The sequence below is a fragment of the Pinus tabuliformis genome, chromosome 1_2, assembly GCF_031772625.1.
Source record: "Pinus tabuliformis cultivar Carrire ecotype Pingquan chromosome 1_2, CPIR1, whole genome shotgun sequence".
NCBI classification, from domain to species: domain Eukaryota; kingdom Viridiplantae; phylum Streptophyta; class Pinopsida; order Pinales; family Pinaceae; genus Pinus; species Pinus tabuliformis.
Window position 1 is genome coordinate 357,035,280 of NC_142298.1, and position 25,077 is coordinate 357,060,356.

The following is a 25,077-nucleotide window of genomic DNA, read 5'->3' on the forward strand; positions in this document are numbered from 1 at the left end:
TATATACGTATGTCATACACCATATTGCCAAAAGAAAAAGGTAATGAATGCCATCAACAATCTCATCCATATGTATTTCTAACACACCTCCATGTGCCATTGACACCATATAAAAAGAGTAGTAAAATAGAATACAATAGCAAAATAATATTAGTAACATCCAAAGGGGTGGCACGTACAAGAGGGGTCATCACAGGCTTTGGAGGAAATCAAGAAGTCAAGTTTGCATTGGGTATTGGACCTTTGGATGCTATGCTTGTTGTGAGATGGCTGAGTTTACGAAAGGCTTGAAGTATTGTGCCTATGATGCAAGAAAGGCTTAGTATGAAACCATCAACACCTAAATTAGATGGGAAAGGTAGCAAACAAAGTTTGAACATGAAATTCTGCAAAGGAATGAGGTTAGGGATAACTATGTGTCATATTCCTTTTCTAGTTTCCCTTATGACGCGGTCAAGATGGACTTCCAAGGTTGGAGGCAACTAGGTCACAGGAGCAAGTTTACTCCATCAGCAGGCCCAGCGGTTTTTGGAGGTGCTTTATGGGGTTTTGAGGAGTTTGTATGGGATTTGATGGCATTCTGTTGACATATTCCATCATCCACATATCTTGCCTTTTGTTTCGTTGCATTCCAACAACTTTCAAAAAACAGGGCTATTATTGAGCCTAACTCAATTAATTATACTTAAGGTGGCTTTCTTGGGGGATTACTTGACGGAACACCTTTAGTGTAATAGCTCGTTCGAACCGGAACAAGAAGATCTACAGGATGAGATGGTGTGAAGTGACTTTCAGTGGCCCGAGGAGGGATGGTGGCCAATTTACCATTTCTCCAAATTAACAAGGTATTTTAATTAAAATTAAGGAAGGAAAACATACTAAGCAATTACAATAATAATAAAATAAGGCTTTTAGAGGGTTCCATCAAATCTATAAAAGAGGAGGAGACCATTTGAAGACATCTTGGATTTGAGCATTGTCTTGTGTGAGAGGTTTGAGAACCCGGTTCTTTACTTTAGTAGCCCTATGACGGAAACCCTTGGGTGATTTTGGTGAGAGTGGACAAAAACCAACATCTCCTTGGTGGATTCATCCAGAATTCACAGGTGCAATGATTGATTTCATATCAGTTTGGAGGGCTAGTACAACATTGGAGCAGATTCTTGAGGCCATCTTTCCCATCTCAGCTATATTTGTCGTATTAGCATGTAAACCTTACTTTATCTATTATAATAAAAGTTGAGATTGTTCCTATTCATCTTGTTGTTACTTTACCATATTCTATTGGTTATATTTTACATGGCAGCGTTCTGTTAAATGAATGGTAGTTTTTATGAAGTAATTTTGGTTGAGTTAGATTTTTGCAAAATTAGTCAAATATCCCATTTGGATATTACACTATGTCATCAATATAGAAAAAAAAGGCAGTCTAAGAGATTAGAAAAGAAAGACTAAAGAGTTCATGGTTGCACATGTCAAAAACTAGGAAGTCGAAAATCGACTCACTCAAGCTTCCCATGGGATGAATTGCAACACATCTAGGCATTCCAAATTTTTTCAACTCTCCACGTTCCCTCTTATCAAGCCTCCCTAGGACCTAAGAGTGCCCATGATGATCACCAAGAAGGAATTTGATAGTTGTAGGGCTCTCAAAGCTACAAAGGCAAGAATCACAGATCTTTAAAGGAAAAAAGAGGCAAAGAGGTACTGGAAAGGAGAAGCTCGACAAGAGCTTGATAACTAGTATTTTTCTTCCCTTCTTGTTTAATGCATTATTGATCAAAGTTGTCCTTTGTTTTGTATTTTGGTCCTATGAAGCTGGCTGGAATTTTGTATTTTTGCTATCACTGCATAGCTTAGTCACAATATTCCCATTTTTTAATAAAAATTATAAAAGAAAAAGAAAAAAAACATGCAAATATATCAATATGACCGAAGCGAAAACATTAAGAGCTGAAAATACTAAGGATTCTGACAAAAAATAGATTATGATCCATCAAAGAACATTTAAATTAAGGTTGACTGAACTTCTCTAAAAATTATCTTGGCTAAGATAGCAATGCACGGATAATTATATATTATCGGTTGTTCCACCAAGTTTTTGGGACCAAGGAGCAAGGAAATGCAAATGGGTGACATGTCGAAAATCACTCCAAATTTAAGGAAAATTTATGGGAGACAAGGACATGTCAAGGTTCCTAGTATTGGGGGGGCATCTCTCTCTCTCTCTCTCTCTCTATATATATATATATATATATATATATATCCAACGACGTAAATTGATCATTGTGCAATGGATTCTTTGCTTGCATAGTTTTTCTTTTTTTCTTTTTTGGAGGGGGCATGGGAGGGTGGAAATTTATGCACAATAGTCATGGGGGCACACCTAGGCATCCCACTTTTTGAGGAGGGTGGTGGGGTGCCTAGCATCCCCCCATTTTTGGAAACATGTTCAGATGTAATATCCTGTTTTTAGGATATGCCAATAATTTTCTAAAATGAACACAAGGAAGGAAATATGTATTTAAATACTTTGTTTGCACAATAATGAGAAGTTCTACTACAGGGACATTCCATCAAACAGTTTTCTTACAATTACATATTAAACCCCTATCAAAATTAAATACCAGAAATAGCAACAAAACTTAGCCTTTTTATTAAAATGGAATATGAGATTACATGTCAATGTTTTGGTTTCAGAACCTGGAACATATCTGCAAATGAACCATGTTATGCTTGGTTGGATAATATGTTGATATTGTGGCCTTCAAAGATGAATGCAGCAACACGAAATTCGGCCTCCTCAATCCTGCTTCTCCAAGCGTTATGCACCTGTGAGAGATCCGATCGACCTCTCGTGATCTCCACGTTAAGCCCTAGTGAGTGAATCTAATTTGATCCATGACTTTTCGAGTGGCTAGGGTATATGGCCTCAATACCAAAGCCCCTTGATTGGATTAGCTAGGGTGGGTCACTTACCACGAAAACTAACCCTCTTCATATGAGTCCTCATTCAGACAAGCTCCAAGAGCTCAACTCAATAACAAAATAATAATCCAAATGCATCCAAAGGAGTGAGCTCTCATCTCCTTTTATAGTTATGGACTATCATAATACCACGAGTCATCCAAATATCATGGGTCCTATTCTTATTTTATTAAAGTGACTTTATAATATTCTTTTCCATAGTCATTTTTTCAGTTAATTCCCTAAATTAATATTTTTTAGCCTATGGGAATTAGTTAGGCCGCTGAGATGGCTTATGCTACCAAGGTCTGGAAAAAGGGACATTACAGTCCTCCCCAAAATTGCTTGAATCCAATCAATTCCAACATCAATACCAGGATCCCACACCATTTTGCAGAATGCTTCCTTACAAAATTGCTACATTATCCCAATCCTACCATACTCTGCTAAATCATAAAGACGTAAGTCATGCTTCCCAAAAGTTCCTGATAAGATTGAGAAGCATAGCTCTTTTCTCCAATGTACTCTGCATCATATCCTTAAAGTATGCATGGATGCTCTAATATCTCAACTAGAATACCTCCTGTCATGAGCCATATAATGCTAAGTTGACTATTGCCCCCTTGACCTAATAATATCATAATACTACTATGTTGGTCGCCATGTGATGAATGTCTATACTCCAATGGAATCATAAGCATATGTGTCAGCTCTGATCATCTAGTCAACCACTTTGAAACTATAACAACCACCATTCACTATTGATTGACCTGCTATTGGATCCCTGATCATACTTTCCTAAGGTTTATGCCACTCCATTATGATAGAATAACAAGCCAGAATCCTACTGCCAAGAAACTAAGTTCTAATGTTACCACCTTTCCTTCTTCCACTGCCTTCAAAATCCATACTATCAAGCTCTTGTCCTTTAGTACTCTTAGGAAACTTGTTCTCAAAATATTCCCCCAACAAGTGGGATATCCAAACAAGCATCTCTATAAGAATGTATATCGATAGTCTCTTAGAAAGAGTTTTTCCATACTACCTTCTCCTCCCTTCCAATTGTGCCCCCCTACTTGGTCAAGCCTTGCCATACGAGGGGATAATCTGTTGATTTGGAGTAGCATCAGATGTGCTCTAAGCCTCAAATTTTGCAAGGAGGCTTGGGCACAGGTATTCCAAAGAACCCAAAAAGCGTTCTGGGAAATTACACCCAGAAGTGATTTTATTAAAATAATTAATATTTTTAATGGAGTTCCTAAGTCCAAACTTAGGAAAATTAAAATATTAATGGGTATTAATCTAATCAGGGGTGAAACTTCTAGAAAAATCCATGGATCAAGTCAAAACAATCTAAGCCTTTGATTATGTTTTAATCTAGGTCGTTGGTTTCCCAACAGGAAGATATAAGAAGGGGCTTGAGGGTCATTTGGAAAATTGATCCAAAATGGATCCAGTTTTGCCTCGATATCAAAGTCTTCAAATGCAGATGAAAGTAGGATTAAGTCAAAGTGCTCGTTGATACAATTCCAAAGGTGCGAACGACGTGTAAATCCAAGTTCAGATGAAGAAGTTAAAACCAGTCAAAGTTTATGGAAAATTAGGGCAAAAAGTCAAAAAGTCAAAGGTCAACAGTCAACGGTCAATAAGGTGATGTCAGTAGGACACATGTCATCCTGGGAATACACCACTTGTACTAGATGACATCAGTAGAGGAGGTGACGTGTCGCGATGTGATTAGTTGAAATGGGCCAATCCGGTGCTGACACATGGCAGCATGGATTTTGCCCAATCTTGCCTTATTTCCAAAATTTTGGGGATCAGGGAGGATCGAACCCCTGACCTCCCGAAATGGCTAAGTTTTCGACGGAGAACTGCACCAGACGGGCTACATTGGGACTTGTTAAGATTCGGGATGACATTGTATTTATGGTGTTATGGGTTGTTGCTGGAATAAAAGGCCGACGACCGGGGTCAACCCACCGGCCGCCGGACCTCTTGATGAAATATCCCACATGCAACGGGCGGTGTTAAACCATACACCATATAACAAGCAACGGCAAGCGGAGTTCTATAGTCAGAACCATAGTCATATATCACCACTGAACATATAATATATACCATATACAATGTTACCATAACCAACGGCGAAATAGTCGGGCGGGGGTTTCGAACCCTCCACCTACCAAAACCATATATATGCAACGACTTCAACACAGTCCGATAACCACAATGCCAAGGGCGGGGCTTGGTAAGCCAAGCGGCCCAAAATTCTTTTAAACTTTATGCAGGTGCCGAACAGCAAAACCACTAGCGCGCGGACCAAGGCGGTTTTGTGCAGGAAGAGACAGTTTTTGTTAGCAGAAAGTGGTTTTGCAAGAATAGAGGCAGTTTTGGATTTCTCCAAGGGGTCTGGAGGTCACAGTGGCCAAATATGGTCAAGTTTATACTCGTTCGACTCAAAATTTCGAGCTAAACGCAATGGTGAGGTTCATTTTCTCATTTGAGTCTCTGCTTTTGAGCTCATCCCTGTAAAAGCATTTTGAAGACAAAATAAAGCGGTCAGCACTGGAAGCTAAAGGACCAGGAGATGTAGCCAGGAGGTTTGGTGAACTCCTTTATTAAATTTTGTTGTGTTGACGTATTTGAATGTGTTTTCAAATTGCTCATGTGTTTATGTTATTTGCAATCTTTTCGATCCATTGCACTAAGTAACATAAGCAACTTCACATAAAGTCTATAATACCTTTTTCATTAATGGATCAAGTGGTATCAGAGCTCAAGGTTTTTAAGGTTTGACAAGTTTGTGTGAAGATTTGAATGCTTACTAGGTTAAGGCTTGGACGAGGTGAAGGTGAACTTGTTGAGGCGAATCCAGAGATTGGAAGGGTCTTTTCACAAAGAAGGATGGCAGATGAAACCCCACTTGGGTCAGAATCTCAATTCTTGGATAGTTTCATGACGATACATGCAATGGTGGAAGAGATGTATCGCGAGTTTAAGAAGAACAAAGATGAAGGCACTTCATCACCTAAAGACCAAGAAAATAAGGGAAAGGGAGAAATGCTTCCTCCACCATCTCCTCCATCATCACCATCATCGTCATCATCATCCTCTTCTTCTCATAAATCTAGTCCTTCTAAGAAGAAGAAAAAGAAATCCTCTTTGATCAAACTAGATGTAAAATTTGATTTGCCAATTTATGATGGAGAAATTAACACTGAAAAGCTTGATAATCGGATAAGACAAATTGAAGTGTATTACAGGGTGCAGAAAGTTGTTTCAGAAAGGAAGAAGATCCAGCTTGCTAGCCTTCAACTTGGAGGAACCGCACTTGTATGGTGGGAAGGCAAGACAAGCAGATATTAAAAAAGCATGGTAAAATCATTTCAACTTGGAATGAATTTGTTTCTGCTATTAAAAAACAATTTTATCCTTTGGCTTATATGCAACAAGCAATGATGAGTTGACAAACACTACGTCAATTAAAAGGTCAAAGTGTTCAAAGTTATACTCAGGAATTCCGTAAGAGAGATTTAACATTAAGCATATCATTGGACTCACCAGAGACATTGTTGAAATACATAGGTGGTCTTCATAGTTATTTGAGGCATACCATACTTATGTTTAATCCAACTAGCTTAGATGATGTATTGGTCCAAGCAACTCAACTAGAAGCTAGAGGCAAAAATGTAACCCGTGGTGTTGGGAAATCATCCAAACCTATTGAAAGCAAGAATAAAGGCAAGAAGAAACTTAAATGGAAGGAGAAGAAAACAAATACTGTGAAGAAAGATAAACCTTCATGCACTCATTGTAAGAAGGAAGGTCACAATGAGGCACACTGCTGGTCATTGCATCCGGAATTGAAGCCTAAGAAGTTTGGGATTAAAGAGCGGAAGAATATTGTTGTTATTCAAAAGGACTTGGGATCAAATTCAAGTGACGAGACAACGATTACAGCTACAGGTATAAAAGGTAAATATTCTAAAGCATCTACAAGTACTTCTTCGCATTTTGTTAATAATGATAATGATGAGAGGAAAAGAAATGAGCTATTTCACATTAGAGTCATTTCCAAACATACTAAAATTGATACTTTATTTGATAGCGGATCACAAGTTAATTTGATTTCTGAAACAATTGTAAAGAAGTTGGGTCTAAAAACAAAACCTCATAAAAAGCCATATCCATTAGGTTGGGTGTGTGATAAACTAAGCTACAAGTTACGAAACAATGTAAACATCGTTTTGCTATTGGGTCAAAGTTTGTAGATGAGGTTGAGTTAGACATAGTCCCATTGGACATATGTGGAATTGTATTAGGAAGTCCATACTTGTACGATAGGAATGCTATCTTCTATCAAACTAAAAATAAATATCAACTCACTAAGGATGGAACTGAATATATTGTAAGGGCTCATAAACTCAAAGATAATTTCTCTCCCATAAGTTCAGGACAGATGAAAAGAATTGTAAATTCAAGTAAACATTTTTTACTTATGATTGTAAAAGCAAAGGATATTGATAAATCCAATGCTTTCCAAGGCTGTAATCCTAAACAGAAAGCAGATCTAGTTAAAGTTGTTTCTGATTATGATATTCTATTTCAAGAGCCTAAAGGGCTTCCACCCAAGCGAGAGATAGAACATGAGATTTATTTGCAGCAAGATGCTCCACTACCTAACATTGGAATGTACAGGTTATCAGCTCTAGAGAATGCAGTGATAAAGAAGCAAGTACAGTAGTTGCTCAATCGAGGGTTTATTTGACCAAGCACATCACTGTGCGGATCACCTATTGTGTTAGTGCGAAAGAAAGACAGTTCGTGCATAATGTGCATTGATTTTAGAGCATTAAATAAAATCACAATAAAGAATCGTTATCTTCTTCCTTGTATTGATGATTTGTTAGATCAGTTAAAAGATGCAGTTTACTTCTCTAAATTGGACTTGCGAAGCGGTTACCATCAGATCGGAGTTGCAGAACAAAATGTACGGAAGACTGCTTTCAAAACAAATCAAGGACTCTATGAATGGATGGTTATGCCTTTTGGCTTAACTAATGCTCCAGCTACATTCATGCGAATCATGAATGATGTATTTAGACCATTCATTGATGGTTTTGTAATATCCTATTTAGATGATATTATTGTTTTCAGTAGAACATGGGAAGAACATGTAAAGCATGTAAAGCAGGTTTTAGATGTTCTGAAAAGAGAAAATCGCTATGTAAAACTGTCAAAATGTGAATTTGGCAAAACATCTTTGAATTATTTGGGTTATATTGTAGGGGGGTCGTGAATTGAAGATAGATCCCTCTAAGGTCGAAGTCATTGTAAATTGGACTAAGCCCAATACTGCTACAGAAGTTAGAAGTTTCCTAGGGGCAGCACACTATTGGAGAAAGTTTATTGCTAACTTTTCTTTAATTGCAGCTCCTTTACATGCTTTGACAAGTGTGAAACAGGTGTTTCAATGGGGAGGCAAACAGCAAAAAGCCTTCGACACATTGAAAGAAAGGATCAGTACAGCGCTAGTACTAGCACTACCAGATCTTCAGCATCCATTTGAGATTGAGACAGATGCAAGTGAATATACCATGGGGGCAGTGTTGATGCCGCACAGAAAGCCTATATGCTTTCATTCTGAGACATTCACATCAACAGTAGTTAACTATCCTATATATGATAAGGAATTATATGCATTAGTTTAGAGTGTTAAAAAGTGGAAACATTACATAATGGGTAAAGAAACAATCATACACACAGATCATCAACCACTTCAATATTTACACTCACAAACTAAATTGTAACAATCAATACACTATCGGTGGATGGGTTTTCTATAGCAATTTTATCTTGTTATCAGATAGAAGAAGGGCATACATAATAAGGTTGTAGATATGTTATCAAGACCAATTATAAATGCATCCACAATACTTAAGCATAATTCGGTAATTCATTAAAGTTACATTGAACAATATGCTGAAGACACAGATTTTAAGGATGTATATGCAACTTTAAGTCATGGCAAGCAGGTAGAAGAATTGGATTATTTCATAAAGGACAAGCTCTTATATCATTTGCGAAAGTTATGCATTCCACAAATTGAAAGAGTTAATATAATTCGAGAAGCACATACTTCTCTCATATCTGGTCATTTTGGTGCAAGTAAAACAGTTGCACAATTACAAAGATTCTGCTATTGGCCACAAATGAATGAGACAGTTTCTAGATATATTAAAGGATGTACTATGTGTGCTATAAGAAAGCCAAGTAATAGAAAATTAGGCTTGTATACTCCACTGCCAATTCCTTCTCGTCCTTGGGAAAGTGTTTCCAAGGCTTTTGTTGGGGGATTGCCAAAGTCTAGAAAGAGTCATGATTAATTGTACGTAGTTGTGGATAGGTTCAGTAAGATGTGTATTTTGACACCATGTAATAAACAGGTCACAGCTGAAAAAACTGCAAAGTTGTTCTTTCAACATTGTGTGTTCATTTTGGGTTACCCACTTCTATTGTATCCGATCAAGATTCTCGATTTGTCGGGAAATTTTGGTCAAGTCTATGGGAGTTAATGGACACAAAGTTAAAGAAGAGCACAACATTTCATCCGCAAACAGATGGTTAGACAAAAGTGATCAACAGGACAGTGATACAGTTGCTTCGAGGATATTGCAGCAAGCATTCCAAACTTTGGGATGAGCATTTGTGTTATGTGCAGCATACTTACAACCATGCAAAACATTCTTCTACTCAGAGATCTCCTTTTGAGACTTGTTTTGGTTTTATACCAAAGTCTCCCTTGGATTTTGTCTTTGGTAAAGACATAGAAGTTGATGGACACAGTGATGTGGACAAAGCCACCAAGTTCATTGAACAAATCCAGGAAATTCACCGGCAGTACAGGAACAGCTAGAAAGAAGCCAAGCAATGTATAAGGCACGGCATGACAAGCATCAAGTTGAGCATAGTTTTTAAGTTGGTGATCAAGTCTAGTTGTACATCAGCAAAGAAAGACTACAAGGGGAAGGTAAGAAGTTGAAACCAATTAGATATGGTCCTTCCAAAATACTTGACAAAATTGTTGAAAATGCTTTCCGTCTAAATCTACCAGCTTATATGCAGATCTATTCCATCGTAAATGTTGAAAAACTTGCGATTGTATGAACCTTCATTGATTGAAGATCCTGAAGAGCAAGGTCAACTACCTTCCATTGAAGATTTTTTGCCCGAGTATCTTAATGAGCTACAGGAGGACACAATTCTTGATAGGAGGATAAGGACTTTGCGGCGGGGAAAAGTTGAGTATCTTCGAGTTGGACTCAAAGGTACAAATCCAAGTAAAGCACAATGGATAGATATTAGTGAAGGAAGTTTATCCTCACTTACTCGATAGCTAAAACCAACTTTTGGTGGTCCAAAAGCTTCCAGTGGGGATGGGTGATCCAAAATGGATCCAATTTTGCCTCCAAATCAAAGTCTTCAAATGCATATGAAAGTAGGATCAAATCGAAGTGCTCGTCAATACGATACCAACGGTGCGAACGGCGCATAAATCCGAGTTCAGATTAAAAAGTAAAGCCAGTCAAAGTTTATGGAAAATTAGGGCAAAAAGTCAAAATGTCAAAGGTCAACAGTCAACGGTCAACAGGATGATGTCAGCAGGACATGTGTCGTCCAGGGAATACACCACTTGTCCTAGATGACATCAGCAGAGGAGGTGACGTGTCGCGATGTGATTAGTTGAATTGTACCAATCCGGTGTTGACAAGTGGCAGCCTAGATTTTGCCCAATCTTGCCTTATTTCCAAAATTTTGGGGATCAGGGAGGATCGAACCCCTGACCAATGGCTAAGTTTTCGCTAGAGAACCACACCGGACGGGCTATGTTGGGACTTGTTAAGATTCGGGATGACATTGTATTTATGGTGTTACGGGTTGTTGCCGGAATAAAAGGCCGACGACCGGGGTCAACCCACCGGCCGCCGGACCTCTTGATGAAATATCCCACATGCAACAGGCGGTGTTAAACCATACACCATATATGAATCAACCGAACCATATAACAAGCAATGGCAAGCGGAGTTCTATAGTCCGAACCATAGTCATATATCACCACCGAACATATAATATATACCATATACAATGTTACCATAACCAACGGCGGAACAGTCGGACAGGGGTTTTGAACCCTCAACCTACCAAAACCATATATATGCAATGAATTCAATGCAGTCCGATAACCACAATGCCAAGGGCGGGGCTTGGTAAACCAAGCGGCCCAAAATTCCTTTAAACTTTATGCAGGTGCCGAACAGCCAAACCACCAGCGCGCAGACCGAGGTGGTTTTGTGCAGGCAGAGGCAGTTTTTGTCAGCAGAAAGTGGTTTTGCAGGGACAGAGGCGGTTTTGGATTTCTCCAGGGGATCTGGAGGTCACAGTGGCCAAATATGGTCAAGTTTATACTCGTTTGACTCAAAATTTCGAGCTGAACGCAATGGTGAGGTCCATTTTCTCATTTGTGTCTCTGTTTTTGAGCTCATACCTGTAAAAGAATTTTGAAGACAAAATAACGTATTCAGCACTGGAAGCTAAAGGACTAGGAGACGTAGCCAGGAAGTCTAGTGAACTCCTTTATTAAATTTTGTTGTGTTGATGTGTTTGAATGTGTTTTCAATTTGCTCATGTGTTTATGTTATTCACAATCTTTTCGATCCATTGCACTAAGTAACATAAGCAACTTCACATAAAGTCTATAATACCTTTTTCATTAACGGATCAAAAATACACCAGGCAGATACTCAGTTGTCCAAGAGAAATCAATTTTATCACTAGTCGAAGTTCGGCAAGAGAAAATTGATTAAGAGGGAGTGTTGCAAGTGGAGGAGAGACAGAAAGGGTTCAACATCAGTCAGGGAGACAGGGACAAAGACACAGAGCAGCAGAAGGAACATCGTTGGGCAGATTGATGCTGGGAGAGGCAACACTGGCTTGAGTGACGCAGGCACTGCACAAGCCAGTCCAGAGGCTAGAGAAATTGATGTTGGGCAAGCCAGAGAGATGTAGAGGGCGAAGGAACCTCTCTCTCGAGTCAGATACTTGTTCAGGAATGTTTATAAATATTTCTCAGTTCTATACTGCCAGGTGAAATTTTGCACATGTTAAATTTTCGCTAAAGAATAATAAAACCCTCATCTGTTGCACCAGTTTTCCCACATTGGGTTTTTCTAGGGACAATTGTCAAAAAATAACTGTGTCATGTGTTTGTATATGTGTCGTCATTTTACTTACATTTAATTTCTGCAATGTTTTAATTGTGAACGCTATAGTAGAATATGTTTCGATATTTGTCATAAGAATATAGTAGATAACTTATCTCTGAATTAATAAGTAGAAGAAGTCATATTAAACACCACAGTAGGACTTCCATCTTAGAAATTTTCACATGGTATTAAAGCTACAGGGAAGCAGAAGAGCAAAGCTGGAAGATGCAATGCTGAGAAAAGAAGGGAATACAAAATTCCTGCAAGGGCAAAAATTCAAATCTCCCAGAGGATTGAGCAGTTCAAACTTCAAACCAAAGAGATTAGATTTCGTTGGAAAACTCTCTCCGAGTGAGTCGACAGAGAGGTAAGTCTTTTTCAGTCGAAATTCATCAGTGGTAGAAGGAACAACGCAGCAGAAGGTTCAACAAGGAGGATTAATTCAGGAGGGACACATTTTTTCCTACAATAGTCGCTGGGATAGGTTAGCGTCAAAAATTGGCACAATATGGACACTCAAAACATCCCAGAATTATCTACCATATTAGATGAAGAATTTGCATGCTTAGCTAATTCAGCATCAGCAGGTGTTTGGTACATTGATAGCAAGGATTCAGCTCATATGACTGGAGTACAAGAACATTTCTCGAGCTATCAAGAAGAACAAATGGACTTCCAAATAACTATGGGAAAAAGAACGAAATGTACTCCACTAGGGAGAGGCACCATAGATTTTTAGATGGAAGCAGGGAACGACATCTGAGCCACCAAAGTTCTACATGTGCCGGGATTAGGGATGAATCTAATTTCAATGTCCCAGTTACAGAACAAGGGATATGATGTATACTTCGTCGGGAAGAAAGTATATGTTAAGCATTTAGGCTAGAAGAGGAAAAAGCAAATTGGGGTTCGAAGCAACAAGTTACATAGGTTGCAGCTCAAATCGCTAATGGCACTGATAGGAAGCAACTATAATGGTGATAAGGAGCGAAATGAATTATGGCACAGGCGGATGGAGCACTTACACCATGGACCACTGAGGATGCTCAAAGAGACTGTTACAGGGGTACCAGTCCTAAGCAATGAACATGATGACTTATGCAAAGGATGTGTACTAGGAAAGTACGCTAAAGCAGCTTTTCCTAGAAGTAACAATAGAGCAAAGGATCTATTAGGATTAATACACTCAGATATCTACAGTCCTATGTCCACAAGGACTCTTAGTGGTGGTGAATATTTTGTCACTTTTATCGATGATCACTCCAGAAAAACATAGATCTATATCTTAAAGACCAAGGATGAGGTCTTTGATTGTTTCTGAGAGTTCAAGGCACTTGTTGAAAATATGATAGGGAAAAAGATAAAGGTATTGCGTTTAGATAACGGTGGAGAATATACAGACAAGGATTTCACAGACTTCTGCGCAAAGGAGGGCATCAAAAGAGAGTGGACAACTCCATATAATTCAGAGCAGAATGGGGTGGCAAAACGGAAGAACCAAACTCTTGTTGGGGCTGCCAAGGCCATGTTGTATGATCAGGATCTACCTAGGTATTTATGGGCAGAAGCTTGCAACACAACAATATGTATCCAGAATAGAACTCCTCATAAAGCATTGGGGAAGAGAACGCCCGAAGGAGTATTCACAAGGAAGAAGCCGGAAGTCAGTCATCTCAGGATATTCGGAAGTGTGCCTTATTTCCACATTCTAGACGAGAAGCACAACAAACTGGATCAAACTGCAGAAAAGGGGTATCTCATAGGATTCAGTGAGACCTCAAAGGCATATAGAATCTACATTCCAAGTAGCAGGAAGATTGTAGTAAGACGGGATGCAAAGTTCATGGAAGATAGAGCTTTCAGTAAATCTCGTGAAATGCCTGCAGAAGATCAGTCAGGAGATGTTCCGTTAGTCCAAGAGCAACAGGGGCAGCAAGAAGGACAGGCAAGAGAGCATACACCTAGGACAAGTATAGTGACCAGTACCAATATTTCCTCAAAGGGAGGAAATGTAGATGGCTCTCAATAGAAGGAACAACAAGATCAGGAGGAATAATTGGTTGAGCCTTGCAACACCAGTGGTATAATGGGCAGAGAAGTGCAGCAGACACTGAGGGATGCAGAGGAGTTTGTTGGAGCTCTTAGAGTCGTGAAAAGGCAGCGCAGACAACCAGATAGATACCAAGCATTAGTAACTCAGGTTGGAGAACCCTCTACCTTTCAAGAAGTTGTTCAACACCAAGTATGGGTGGATGCCATGGTGGAAGAGTACAACTCCATCATGACGAATGATGTCTGGGAAGTAGTACCTAGACCAAGAAATAGATCAGTTGTAGGTTCACGATGGATCTACAAGATCAAGTACGCTGCAGATGGCAGCATAGAGAAGTACAAGGCAAGGTTCGTGGCAAAGGCGTATGCTTAGAAAGAAGGGATAGACTATGAAGAGACCTTCGCCCCAGTTGCTCGTTACACCTCTATCAGGTCTGTTATATCCCTAGCATCTCAAATGGGATGGGAGATTCACCACATGGATGTCAAGACAACATTCTTGAACGGGGTGATAGAAGAAGAGGTGTATATAAAAAAACCTAAAGGCTACAAAACTCATGAGAAGAAGGGATAGACTATGAAGAGACCTTCGCCCCAGTTGCTCGTTACACCTTTATCATGTCTGTTATATCCCTAGCATCTCAAATGGGATGGGAGATTCACCACATGGACGTCAAGACAGCATTCTTGAACGGGGTGATAGAAGAAGAGGTGTATATAGAAAAACTTGAAGGCTTCGAAACTCATAAGAAGAAGTCCCATGTTTGTAGGTTAAAGAAAGCCCTGTATGGGCTCAAGCAGGCACCTAGAGAGTCGTATGGTCGAATTGATAGTTACTTGCAGCAGTTGGGATTTGTCAAAAGTGAGGTTGATCCCAATCTTTATTATTTATTGGTAGAGAATGAGCCACTTATTTTAGTGTTATATGTAGATGACCTGTTTCTAACTGGATCATCTAGCCTCATCTAGGACTGCAAGAAGAATCTTGAAGTCAAATTCGACATGAAGGACTTGGGATTGATGCATTATTTTCTAGGGCTGGAAGTTTGGCAGAAAAATGGGGAGATCTTCCTTGGTCAAGGAAGATATGCTACAAAGATTCTAAACAGATTCCAAATGCAGGATCGCCGACCCATGGCTACTCCCATGATCACCAAATGGAAGAAAATAGATGCATTAGAGGATAAGGAAGTAGATCCCACCTTGTACAAACAACTCATTGGGTTGCTTATGTATCTGGTCAACACTAGGCCAGACATTTGTTTTGCGGTCAACACTCTTAGTCAGCTCATGGTGGAACCAAAAAGGGTGCATTGGGCAACAACAAGGCACATACTTAGGTATGTACGAAGAACAATCAGATATGGGTTGAAGTACTCTAGAGGGGAGGATATCAACTTGAATGGGTTCACTGATGCAGATTGGGAAGGTAATTCAATAGACCAAAAAAGTACCTCTGGGTACTGCTTCAGTGTTGGATCGGGGATGATATCTTGGTGCAGCAAGAAGCAGAAATCGGTAGCACTGAGTTCAGCAAAAGTAGAATATATGGAAACTAGCACAGCTACGTGCAAAGCCATATGGCTCAGAAAATTGCTTGTGAGCCTATTCAAGAAAAGGATAGAGGCAACCAAGGTTTACTGCAATGATTAGAGTTGCATCAAACTCTCTGAGAATCTAGTATTTCATGATCGATCAAAACATATAGATATCCGTTGTCACTTTATCAGAGACTGTGTTCAGCGTGGAGCAGTACAGCGATAGTATGTTCCCACAGGAGAGCAGGTGGTCGATATACTCATAAAGGCTCTCGGAAGAGCTAAGTTTACTCAGTCTAGAGAGCAGATGGGTATGATTGAAAATCCGTTTCAATAGCAGGATGCAGTGCAAATGCAATGTTGGATGGCAAGATTAGCAGCACCATGGATGCAGAGGGAGCTGGAGTAAAGATGTAGCATTAACAGTGGCAGTGTCAAAGGCAACAATACAGTAGCAGTAATTGCGCAGTGGTTGATGGACATCATGTCAGGCATCAGCAATGCAGAGACGATGCTTCAGAGTCAGAGCAGTGTGCAGAGAGGTAGTGTATTGCTAGAGCACATTCCTCGCTAAGAGGGAATGTTGATTTGGGGTAGCATTAGATGTGCTCTAAGCCTCAAATTTTGTAAGGAGGCTTGGGCACAGGTATTCCAAAGGACCCAAAAAGCATTTTCGGAAATTCCACCCAGAAGTGATTATATTAAACTAATTAATATTTTTAATGGGCTTCCTAAGTCGAAACTTAGGAAAATTAAAATATTAATGCCTATTAATCTAATCAGGGGTGAAACTTCTAGAAAAAGCCATGGATCAAGTCAAAATAATCTAAGCCTTTGATTATGTTTTAATCTAGGTCGTTGGTTTCCCAACAGGAAGATATAAGAAGGGGCTTGAGAGTCATTTGGAAAATACACCAGACAGATCTTAGTTGCCCAAGAGAGATCGATTTTCTCACTAGTCGAAGTTAGGCAAGAGAAAATCGATTCAAAGAGAGAGTTGCAAGTGGAGGAGAGACAGAGAGGATTCAACATCCGTCAGGGAGACAAGGACGAAGACACAGAGTAGCAGAAGGAACAACGCCGAGCAAATTGACGCTGGGAGAGGCAGTGCTGGCTTGAGTGACGCAGGAACTACGCAGGCCAATCCAGAGGCTAGAGAAATTGACATTGGGCAAGCCAGAGAGATGCAGAGGGTGAAGGAACCTCTCTCTCGGGTCAAATACTTGTTCAAGAACATTTGTATCTATTTCTTAGTTCTATAAGTGACGCAGGAACTACGCAGGCCAATCCAGAGGCTAGAGAAATTGACATTGGGCAAGCCAGAGAGATGTAGAGGGTGAAGGAACCTCTCTCTTGGGTCAAATACTTGTTCAAGAACATTTGTATCTATTTCTTAGTTCTATACTGCTGGGCGAAATTTTGTACATGTTGATTTTTGCTAAAGAATAATAAAACCCTCATATGCTGCACCGCCTTTCCCACGTTTGGTTTTTCCGGGGACAATTGTCCAAAAATAACTGTCATTGTGTTTGTATACGTGTCGGCATTTTACTTACATTTAATTTCTGCAATGTTTTAATTGTGAAGGTTGCAGTAGAATATGTTTCGATATTTGTCGTAAGAATACAATAGATAACTTATCTTTGAAGTAATAAGTAGAAGAAGTCATATTAATCACTGCAGTAGGATTTCCATTTTATAAATTTTCACATAATCCACCTAGATCCCACTGCCAAATAGGAAATCTATCATTCCCAATGCCTGAACACTCCGACTGCGTTGTACCCCTAGCTACAAGTATTCTCCCATAAATTTCCCATTTGATAGGGTACCAACTCATAATCTCCCTGCAATCTAACTATTGGGAACCTCTATCCTAGTAGAAGTCAATTTCCACCATAACACCTTTGGGGTCCATGGCTTCCCAGAGTGTCTCTCCCACCAATCATTATCAATCCCTTAAATAGACCACCATGCTGACATTTTGCTACTCTAATTATAACTAAGATGCCACTACGCCATAGTTTTGACTCCTGATTTTGCATCCCGATATACTTTCCATCCTGCTCCAACAACCTATAAGATTGAATTCTTGCTTCCTCACACCATCCATCCACCCCATACTTAAGTGTTTTCACCTTCTCTCTGTTGATTTTTCTAGTGCAATCAAGACTAGTATAATTTTTCAAACCACAATTTGACTTCTTTAAGAGCATTAGAATCATTAAGCAATTATACATAAAAGTTTTCAAAAATTATCTTCTTCAATAGAGCAATAGAGATCACAGTGAAGTAGTGAGACAAGAGACCAAAAATTAGGTCAATGACCACGGAAAACCCCACAAGGGGAATACCCAAAAATATTTCCTTATGAGAGAGAGCTCAATTCATCAAAATGTACATCAAAATACTCCAATCAAAATTCCAAATTTTGAGCACAATATTTTCCAAGTCGATTCAGTCAAAAGAGTGAAATAGTCAATGTTGGTACAAGTCAAAGAGTGCAATAAAGGGGCATGTTGATCACTGGAATGACACCTGAAGATTTTTTGAAGACTCCATGCCCAAGGATGTATCAAAGGCTTCAATGTACCATCAGAGTTCATCATGTCATCAGAGTTTTTCAACTCTACTTCTTCTTCTCATCTTTTTCTGTTGTACTTAAATTCCACAAGCCCGCGGGGACAATGTAAAAGTGATAATAGTATGAGGATTCAAGTCATGTAACGGGCCTAGATAACTTGGGACCTTGTCATCAAGTGAATTTACTCTGGGAGGTTTTTTTCACATGATTAATTATCATATCCTCACGAGGACTTAATAATTAATTGAGTTTTTTCCTCCAAGCATAACCCCAAAGCTAGAGTGCGGCTTGATGGTGAGGCCTTGGGTGAGTCCTAGTGTCTAGGGTCATTGTATATTACCATACTCAATCACACAAAAAATTTCGTGCAATTTGACAAAGTGTAAGTAGGGTTTTTTAATATTTAAAATTTTTCCACAAAGCGAGATTTTTTAATTATTTTCTATGCAATGATGTAAATAAGTGGTCCTGAGAAATGTTTAAGGCGCGTGACTACTCGAAATTCATCCTCAGGGACCCAACATTATTTTAGGACCCACGTTGTGTTGATTTGGGGTAGCATTGGATGTGCTCTAAGCCTCAAATTTTGCAGGGAGGCTTAGGCAAATGCATTCCAAAGAACCCATAAAGCGTTTTGGGAAATTCGACCTAGAAGTGATTTTATTAAAATAATTAATATTTTTAATGGGGTTCCTAAGTCTAAACTTAAGAAAATTAAAATATTAATGGGTATCAATCTAATCAGGGGTGAAACTTCTAGAAAAAAACACGAATCAAGCCAAAACGATCTAAGCCTTTGATTATGATTTAATCTAGGTCGTTGGTTGTCCAACAAGGAGATATAAGAAGGGGTTTGAGGGTCATTCGGAAAAGACACACAAAGAGATTGAGGAAATCGATTTTCTAAAGTGATGTTCTCAGGAGGAAAAATTGATTGAAGCAGTGTTGCAGGAAGCGCCCCCCCCCCCCCCCGGATCCTAGGCCGGAATCGCGTCCCGTACGGAAGCGTTCCGGAAGCGCCCAAGGAAGCGCGATTCCATTTTTTCCGAAGCGCGATTCCGCATTTTTTATGCGCTTCCTGGTTTTTGAGAAGCGTTGGCCCCGAAGCGCGCTTCGGAGGGCGCTTCGGGCCTCCGGAAGCGCCACGCTTCGGGCCCGGAAGTGCACGCTTCACGAGCGCTTCCGAAAAATCCGCGCGGGCTAAGGAATGACACTTCATTTTTTTTAAAAGTTAACTTAACTTAGAAATGAGGGGGTGGGTTAGGGTGAGTTTAGGTGAGGAATGAAAAGCATAAAGCTCCCATTCATTCCTCATTTTCTCACTTTGAGTTTATGAGAGTTGGAGAAGAGAAGAGAGGAGAGGAGAAGAGAAGAGAGGAAAGGAGAGGAGAAGAGAGGAGAGCTTGGAGGAGTGAAGAAGGAGGAGCTAGGAGAAGGAGGAGGAGCTTGGAGCAAGAGCTTGGAGGACTTCATCTACAAGAGCTAAAGAGGTAAGTTCAAACCCCAAACTCCCTTGTTTTTTTGAAAAAAAAATTGTATTTTTCTCCTCCCTCTCCTACTCTTTCCCATTGTTTCTACTTGCTCCTTTATTTACAGGTTGTCCACCACCTATATCCATATTCCAAGATGGTGTTCTTTTGGCTTCTATGTATCATTCCACTCTTGGTTTTAATGATGGCAAGGGTGAGGAATAGAAGGGAAGAGGAAGGGGATGAACTTGGTCCTAATAGTAGTGACCCAATGTATGATGAGGAGGAAGGGTTTGAAGAGGAAGGGGATGAACTTGAAGGGGACACTGAAGCACAAGATGGGAAAGGTACATCAACACCCTTGTGGAACTATGTGACCAAACTTGATGGGGGAAAGGGAGGTGGATCTTACAAATTTGTGTGCCCTCATGGTTGTCATGGAGGAAAACCATATTGTGGTTCATATACCCGTCTGAGGAGGCATCTTTGTGGGGTGCTGGACAGTGATGAAAAAAAGGGTTCTGTGGGGGTACAAATTTGCCCAAACATTTCAACTGAAGAAAGAAGAAAATACATCCAAATAGAGATGGCTGCACAACAAAAAAACAAGAAACAAAAAACTCATTCTGAATCAAGTGCAACCTCTAAATTTGGTAGTTGCCCATCTCCTCATGGTACTTCTGCAACCTCTGGAGGTAGAAGAACAATAGGGGATTTCCTTAATGTTGTTGGGAGGGATGATGTGGATGGAAAGATAGTCCGTTTTCTTTGTGCTTGCGGTGTACCATTCAATGTGCTTCGCTCTCCCTATTGGCATGACATGGTAAAGGCCATCAATGAAGCCCCAAAAGGATACAAGGCCCCCAACTATGAGAAAGCTAGAACAGTGTTATTAGAAAGAGAAAAAGCTAAGGTTCAAAGAGCTTTGACACGTTTTACACATGAGTGGGTGGATTCTAGGGTATCCATTGTATCAGATGGGTGGACAAATATTAGAAACCAACATTTGATAAATGTTCTTGGTGTTTCTTCTAGTGGTGCAGTATTTATTGCATGTCATGACTCCTCCTCCATCAGTGCAACTGCACAAAACATTGCAGATCTCCTGTTGAAATCAATCAAAGATGTTGGTCCGAATAATGTGGTTCAAGTGATCACAGATAATGCAGCAAATTGTAAGGCAGCAGGAAAAATTATTGAGCGTACTCATCCACACATCTTTTGGTCTGGGTGCCTGGTTCACACATTGAACCTTTTGATGCATGATATTGTGAAACACAAAGATTGTGGGTGGATTGCTGAGGTTTACAGGAAAGGGAAGCAGCTCATTAAATTCATCACAGGGCATACAAGGGTAAACTACTTCTATGGCACTTACTCCAAGTTGCAATTGCTTAAAATTGCAAAGACAAGATTTGCTAGTTATTACCTCACCTTTAGGCGGCTAGTGAGGGTGAGACAAGCTTTAACTAATCTGGTGTGTGCTGAAACATGGGATGAAATTAACACTGACACAGATGGTGCTAATGCAGTCAAGGACACTGTTCTTGACAGTTACTTTTGGTCACAGGTTAAATATGTTTTGCAATTCACCAAACCAATTTATTACATGATCAAGTTTGCAGATCCAGATCGACCAGTAATTGGGGAGGTGTATGAGCAAATGGATAGCATGTTGGGGCAGATTAAAGACATTGTTGAGCCTAGAGATACCACCTTGTACAATTATATTCGTGTAGAGGTGCAAAACCGATGGGAAATGCTAAATATTCCATTGCATGCATTAGCATATGTTTTGACACCTAAATACTATCATCCATCATGGCTTTCAACACCAGCACCTGGGGGGGGAAGCAGGAAAAAACCACACCAAGATAGAGAGGTTCACGAAAAATATATGGCTGCATTGAGTAAATTAATCCCTGATGAGGAGGAGGCTGCATTGGTACGGAGACAGGTGAGCAACTATACGCTCAACACTGGTCCATTTGGGAGCATGCATGCAATTCAAGATCGAGAGACTTTTTCTGCTCTTGAGTGGTGGAACATGCATGGAGGGGGTACTGCACTTCTACAGAGTTTGGCATTGCGGGTGCTATCACAGGTGGTAAACACTTCTTCTGCAGAGAGGTGTTGGAGCTCTTATTCTTTCATCCACAGTGTTAAAAGGAACAGGTTGAATTTAGACCGGGCAGAGAGCTTGGTTTATGTTCATTACAACTTGCGATTGTTGTCCCATTACTGTGAAGATGCAAAGTCTAATAAAGACTTGTTGATTTGGGACAAGAATCCAGAGGAGCCCAATTTGGAGGATGGAGTGTTGCGACTAGAGCAATTAGAGGATGCTCTTATCCAGGTATGTCCATTGTGGTATGAATTTTCCAATTTTCCCTTATAAAGCATTTATCTAATTCATGTTTTTAATTTTTTTGTTAACTAGTGTTTTTTTGTTTTGCATGAATTTTTTGAGCGATTCTAGGATGATGATGACCGTGTTGATATGCCACCACCCCCACCCCCATCTGGTCCCTTGGTTCCTAGGTTCCATGGTTCAACACCAACAGCAGGGGGTTCTTCTTCATCAGTTTCAGTGCCACGACTTACACAGGGACCATCTTCTTCATTGCCACCACGTGGAGGCCCGCCATCACGTTCTATTCGTGGTGGAAGGAGGAGAGATTAGTAGATATATTCACAATCTACTACTTTTTGTCATAGATTACTCATTAGACTTGTAGACTTGTGAATTTGAATTTTGAACCTTTTTGGCTTGGCGGTGACCAAGTGACATATTTTGTAAACATTATTATTTGAATTTTGGACATGACAAATGTTGACAGTTGCTCACTTGCTAGATAAATCATAATATGCTCTATGTTTTATGTTTTATAATATGCTTAAATGTTTTATGTTTTATAATATGCTTAAAAATTTGATGTATGTTTGTAATAGCTAGAATATAGATGATTGTTGTACATACTAGTAACTACAATGGAATCATGGATGCCATATCTATCTTGATTTATGCAAAAATATGCATGTTTTCATGTCTTCTACAATTAATTTGGTATTTGGGATGTTTGTTTTGAGTATAAATGCAAAAAAATATAAAAATATATATATATATAGCAGACGCTTCCGCGGACGCTTCGCTTCCTAGATTTTTGGAAAATGACGCTTCCGCACTCCCGCTTCCGCTTCCGCTTCGCTCCCGCTTCGTGCAACATTGGATTGAAGAGATCTCTTGTAGTTTAGGGGCAAGGATGGCAGCTTCCGGTGAGAGAGATTCTCAGCCAGAGATACATCAGCAGAGAGAGGCAAAGAGTGATCCAGAAGCCTTGACGCAGAGGCTGACACAGGGCTAGAAGTTCCATGCAGAAGCAGCGGAGAGGGAGAGAGAAAGTCGAAAATCAGAGCAGAGGGTTAGTTTGAGAAGCCGGAAGCTGGGGTGTGAGATCGGGAGGCAAAAATCAAATCTCTTGGGCAACAGATTGACCAGCCAGAGAAGTGATGCAGCCCCGAGAGAGCTTGACACTGGGCTAACACAAACACTGCGCAGAGGTAGCCAGAAAAGCCGGGGGGCATTCAGTTTGGGGTTGGATCAGCGGGGATTTCTCAGTGAGTGTGTGAGGTAAACTCACAAAGCTTCTACCGATATTTCTCTCTGTAACTAAATCACCCTCTGATGTATGCAATGATGTATTCAGACTTGCTATTGCTTAATAACATAAAACCCTCACAGTTGTTGCACTAGTTTTCCCGCATTGGGTTTTTCCGGGGACTTTTGTCCAAAAATAATTGTGTCCTATGTGTTTCTATTTTCCTTGCTCAGTTTCTATGTTTCATAATCATATTTCATTTGGTGTAAGTTGCTTCAGTAATTTACTTCAATGTTTCAAGAAGAAATCTAAAACAAGTTTGTAATGTAATTTATGATCTAGGCGAAGTAGGTTCAATTGGTTGCAGTACGATTCCTGAGATTGTTAGATCTAGGAATTTTCACACGTTGAGGGTCAAAAAATGACTTACAGTCTCTCAAAAGCCAATTTTTCTAATGTCGGTGGCAAAAATGAAGAAAAAATTCAATAATTGGAAAAATTTATAAATTTTTCCAAAGTCAAAGAAAGTCAAACAAGTGACATGGCATTTCTAGTGAAGGTCAAAGATGATGTGGAAACCATGTGGGGCCCACTACATGAACCACAACTCAAATTCAAAGCAAGTCAAAGGGTGGTCAAAGGGCAATCAACAAAGTTCCACGTTGAAGTTCATGAGGCTCATTGAACTGTTAAAGTTTACTTTTGATTTAATTTAAATCAAGTTTTGAATTAAAGTGCAAAGGTAAACTAAGTGAGTGGAAAAGGACCCCGCATCTCTCTCCCTTTCGTCTACGTATGCAAGCATTCATGCACATGCAAAATTAAGTGTCCACGCAGGTAAAAGAGATCCACGCAGGGCCAGTAAATGAGCAAAGTTGTGTCAGAAGATGATTGAAGTCAGTTTGATAATATTCAATTGAAGAAATTGTGGAGTTTGTCTCCACTATGTTTCGCACTCCCTCCAATTGAATGAATGATTTTAATGACGTCCACGAGGCTGAAAAGCCTAATATACCAAGAGAATAACAACCTTAACTCATCTTCATATTATTTTCAATGTCAGATATTCTTCTATGAATCTTGACTAGAAGGCTAGCAATCTGATTGATCTTATCTTCGTCAAATAGATGGTGCATGTTGTCAACATTTAGATTGTTTTCATACTGACTGTGGATATCCTCATAGGCTGCACACTCCATGACAAAGTGCCATTCTGTCTCCACCACACCCTTATCGCAAAAAATGCAAGTTCTCTCTTCCCAAACCTCCTTGGGAATCTTCCACCTACTAGTCTCACATCTAAGGTGATGTGACCCTGTCCTCAACTGTGCCACTAGCACCCTTACTTCTCCTTTAATAGTTGCCCCTAAATATGTTTTCTCCCCATGTTCACAAGTTGGATTGAACTCTTTGATGTAGTATGCTATTTTACATCCATTGTGATTAGTCCACATGGCAGTCCTAAATTTTTCCATCACAGTTTTTTTTATTTCTTCGTTGGTGCTAAGACATTCATGCAACTTGATATCCCACTTACTCAACCACTTTTTGTTTTGCTTCATCCAAGTTTTCTTCCTACGATCTAATTCCTCTTCCATAGCT

General features: G+C 39.8%; 1 protein-coding gene across 4 annotated transcripts in view; it reads right to left on the bottom strand.

The window, feature by feature from the left end:
* LOC149205841 (kihadalactone A synthase LFS-like) overlaps window positions 1–25,077 on the bottom strand; it is a 406,192-nt gene that overhangs the window by 217,066 nt on the left and 164,049 nt on the right. The gene's annotated exons all lie outside the window — the stretch shown is intronic.